This window comes from Malus domestica, chromosome 06 (assembly GCF_042453785.1).
Source record: "Malus domestica chromosome 06, GDT2T_hap1".
NCBI lineage: Eukaryota > Viridiplantae > Streptophyta > Magnoliopsida > Rosales > Rosaceae > Malus > Malus domestica.
The window spans coordinates 31,128,918-31,133,799 of record NC_091666.1 but is presented as its reverse complement, the minus strand read 5'-3'; the positions used below and the strand labels follow the sequence as shown (position 1 = coordinate 31,133,799).

The 4,882-nt window shown below is 42.1% G+C and overlaps 1 long non-coding RNA gene across 1 annotated transcript; it reads right to left on the bottom strand.

The window, feature by feature from the left end:
* Window positions 1-885: 885 nt before the first annotated feature.
* On the bottom strand, window positions 886-2,320 carry LOC139197128 (uncharacterized). The gene is made up of 5 exons (XR_011582255.1): window positions 2,009-2,320; window positions 1,828-1,925; window positions 1,647-1,744; window positions 1,466-1,563; window positions 886-1,290 (listed from the first exon to the last, which is right to left on the bottom strand). It is a non-coding gene; the product is annotated as an uncharacterized lncRNA (long non-coding RNA).
* Between the last annotated feature and the right edge of the window lie 2,562 nt (window positions 2,321-4,882).

Genomic DNA, 4,882 nt, shown 5'->3' with positions numbered 1-4,882 from the left:
TCCGACATTGCAGACTCAGACTTAGAGCTAAAGCTAGAAGAACCCTCATCACTAGAACTTCCAGGCTCTGACATCTACAATAAGAAGAAACAAATTCTATCACTACATGCATGATCAAAACATAAGGAAGTTCCTATATTACCCACATGAAGATGGTGCAAAGCGATGCCGGAACCCTTCTCAATCAGAAAGCAATCTGTCTTCCACAGTCACTACAAAACAAGCAAATGAAGACCGTGTCAAGCGCCAAAAAAAAAAAAAAAAAAAAAAAAAACAGCTTCATCCAAAAGCGAAAAGCTTCACCTCCAAAACTTCACCCAAAAAGCTTCATCCAAAAAGTTTCACCCAAAAAGCTTCACCTAAAAAAGCTTCACCCAAAAAAAAAACTTCACCTCCAAAAAGCTTCACCCGAAAAGCTTCACCTCCAAAGCTTCACCCACAAAGCTTCACCGAAAAAGCTTCACCCAAAAAGCTTCACCATCAAAGCTTCACCTAAAAAGCTTCACCCAAAAAGCTTCACCTAAAAAGCTTCACCCAAAAAGCTTCACCATCAAAGCTTCACCTAAAAAAGCTTCACCCAAAAAGCTTCACCCGAAAAGCTTCACCTAAGAAGCTTCACCCAAAAAGCTTCACCCGAAAAGCTTCACCTAAAAAGCTTCACCCACAAAGCTTCACCTAAAAAGCTTCACCCAACAAGCTTCACCCGAAAAGCTTCACCTCCAAAGCTTCACCCACAAAGCTTCAACACCAAAGCTTCACCTACAAAGCTTCAACACAAAACCTTGCTCCAAATAAACAAATTTTGTTCACAAAACCCAAGATGCCCTTGAACTTGTACAAAAACACTTGGGTAAACATAAACATTTTTTGTTTTACACCCACAAGGGCCCAAAATTTTCCTTCTTATTTATTCACTTATATATGTTCCCAAACATATTATAATAGATCCAACAACAAGCCAAAGTCCCAAATTTCATAATGGACAAAGGTACAAGCAATTCATCAATAATGAAGGTGCTACAAAAATTGGAATCTGCCCCAAAATAGAAATCCAACCCAAGAGACTTTTTCTCTCTCTCCCTCTTCCGCCTCCTTTCATCTATCAAATTTCTGCAACCTCTGCTCTTCTCCAATGGAGCTGAATTTTGGACACCCTATAGTTCTTGAGCATATGAACAACTTTCAAGAAGGAACCATTTCTGTTTGAGCGACGGAAATTAAAGTGTTGAAGCTCCAAACATGATAGTCGGCTTCTTGCAGATTTCGAAGCTGTTGTGATGTTTCGAAGATCTGGAAATATTTAACCGTTAGTTCATCCTGAATTTTTGATATGTTATGAAAGAGTCGATGAGGAACAACTTCAATGAAGAAAGCATACCGATCTGAACAAGAGAAAATGGAGTTTCGAAGCTCACAACAAATCTGACGGGTTGACAGACAAATAATAACCAGTCATTCATCATACCTGAATTTCTTGAGTTATACAGCTCCGAGGGATCTCAAATTTGGATATGTTGTAGTTCACAAGCTGAGGAACAACTTCAATGAAGAAAGCATACCGATCTGAACAAGAGAAAATGGAGTTTCGAAGCTCACAACAAATCTGACGGGTTGACAGAAAAATAATAACCAGTCATTCATCATACCTGAGTTGCTTGAGTTATACAGCTCCGAGGGATCTCAAATTTGGATATGTTGTAGTTCACAAGCTGAGGAACAACTTCAATGAAGAAAGCATACCGATCTGAACAAGAGAAAATGGAGTTTTGAAGCTCACAACAAATCTGACGGGTTGACAGAAAAATAATAACCAGTCATTCATCATACCTGAGTTTCTTGAGTTATACAGCTCCGAGGGATCTCAAATTTGGATATGTTGTAGTTCACAAGCTGAGGAACAACTTCAATGAAGAAAGCATGCTGATCTGAGCAAGAGAAAATAGAGTTTCAAAGCTCACAACAAATCTGACGGGTTGACAGACAAATGATAAACAGTCACTCATCATACCTGGATTTCTGGAGTTGTACTGCTCCGATGGCTCTCCAATTTGGATATGTTGTAGTTAAGGAATTAACGAACAACTTTCATGAAGACAACTTTGTGATTCGACCTACAGATGATGGTGTTATGTTGAAAAACAATTCCGGTTGTTAGGGGAAATGAAAAACAATTCCACCAAAGAAACATCATTATGATGTTTCATCATTATGGTGTTTTCATCATTATGATGCTTTCATCATTGTGATGCTTCCATCATTGTGATGCTTCCATTATGATGTTAATGCACCAACGGTTACACCTTCTGCAATTCCACTTATTCGGGCCTAGCAACCTTCATCAACAAAATCTATGAAGAAAAAGTCCGGGGCTACCACTTAGAAAACAAAAGAATGAAGTTTTGGTACTTACGGCATGGACTATTAGCAAGACACCTCATTCGTCAACTCCCTCGACTAGAGACTTGGGGGACTCCCACCATATGCTACTACGCCTTGGTACTCAAAAGTTCGTGACTACTCAGTGACTTGGATTTTTCAAGTCTCCAACCGAGAAGTTTTCCTCACTCGGGAAATTAAGGGAACACTACCTCAAACTACATGCTTCACTCACAAAGCTTCAACAATACAGGTTTCAACAAAAGCAAAAATTCAAAGAACTTTATGAAGAAGGCTTTGGTGTATTTAACACAATATGTTGAAATGAAGCAAAGCTTATTTATTAATATTTTCGATAAGCCACAAATATGTACATATACATGAGTCAAAATAAACAAACAAAAGGGAGCCTTCACAAAGGTTGCTTAGGGGAAGTCTCAGCAGTCGGTAGAGCCCCAGAAAGAGAAAGCACCGGAGGGTGGTTATCCGGAGCCTCAGTACTTGACAAAACCCCAGAAGGATGAGGCATTGGAGGTTCATCATTTGAAGCTTCATTACCAGGTACAGCCCCAGAGGACGAAGGCAATAAATGCCTTTGGAACAAACCCACAAACCGCTGATGATCAAGTAAAACCTTACCATCAGATTCCTTCATCTGGTCAAGCTTCCTCTTCATGTTTGTAGCATAGTCATGGGCGAGCCGGTGCAACTGCTTATTCTCATGCTTGAGCCCTCTAATCTCCTGTTTGAGACTCATCACTTCAGCAGCCAATGATTCAACTTGGCGGGTTCTAGCAAATAGGCGTTGGGCCATATTAGACACAGAACCTGCACACTGAACACTAAGAGCCAGAGAGTCCTTAACAGCCAACTCATCAGACCGTTTGGAAAGTAGTCTGTTATCTTTGGGAGTGAGAAGGTTCCTGGCCACCACTGCAGCGGTCATATCATTCTTCATCACAGAATCCCCAACGGTAAGAGGACCAGTAGGGGATATGAAGGATGGGCGCCATATGTTGTCTGGAGAAGGCGTGGCTGTCTCTTCTCCAAGGTTCAAGTCAAAACGACGGTCGGAGGGTCCAGACATTTTCAAATGTGTTGAAGAAGGAAGAGGTCAGACAAATCAAGATCTTAGAAGTGCAAGAAATGAGCTTCTACTGGTAGAGATTCAAGTGTGCTGTGGAACTTAATGCCAGCCTCTATAAAAATCTGCACTCGACGGAGCTTCAGAAATCGAAGAGGCGTTTGCTTTCTCAAAAGCTGGGCTGCTCAGAGACCACAAGGGCCGATCTCAGAAATCGAAGAGGCGAATGCTTTCTCAAAAGCTGGGCTGCTCAGAGACCACGAGGGCCGATCTCAGAAATCGAAGAAGCACCTGCTTTTGCAGCCTCGTCAGCACCTGTCACATGCACAATCAGCTTTGCGGAAATTACGGGCAATCTGTCGAAGATTTCTGGTGAAGTAGAAAGCACGTGAATCTTACTGATCAATCACCGCTCTCCATATGCACCATCAACTCCTCGGGTACCACATATAACTTTGTCAAAGATCTCTGACAAAGTTTAGGCACGAGAATTTCGAAGTGCCAGCTACCCTACTATTACCCATAAGGGTAAAGGAACAGCACCACTGCTTGACAACTGGAAAGTCCCTATGTGTGTCGACCTCCGTGTTTTGTGGCAAGACAGGTTGGCAAGAACGACCAACCTTTACTCACATTCGAGAAAAGACTCCCAACATAATTACTTTCTCAAAAACCGGAGTAGCACCGCTTTCCGAATCTCGAGAGTCAGATCCTCGACGGGATTGCTTGTTCGAAAACCGAAGAGGCACAACTCTCAGAACTTCGAGAGCCAGATTTCCTTAGATAAAGCTTGTCTGTAATCTCCACACGTAATATCAGCTTTCCAGATACCACATACCACTTTTTCAAAGTGCTCTGACAAAATTAAAACACGTGAAGCTGGCAGCTCCCACTACATTGCTGTGACCAAGAAGGGTAAAGGAATAGCATTACTACTTGTTATTGGGAAATCCCTATATACATTGACCTCCCTCCTCAACGGACAGGCAAACCTGCAAAAATGCTCAACCCTTTCTCACATTCGAAAAGGCACCCTCAACATAACCTCTCGAAATACTCAGCTTTATTTCCCCCTGATAATACCTCAGCAAATAAGCCACACCAAGAACAAGAGTATCTCATATCATCAGGGTCGAAAGCAAGAGTATCCCATATCATGCTTTCTCCCTGTCTTTGTCTTTGTCCTTGTCCACACCTGCAGGACAAGGAGAAAGAGAGCAGTCAGTCGGAACCTGAAATCAAACCTCCAATTTGGAACTGACTGCCTGGAGCCTTTGCCTGGTTGCTTACTTAGCATTGCTCTCGAGTACTCATCCTCAACTGCTGTCAAGGTCACGAATTCCACCGGCAAATACCTCATGACAGTTGATCAGATATTGGTTCTTTACACTGAAGCTGCCAAGCGTGGATGAGTCACTATGA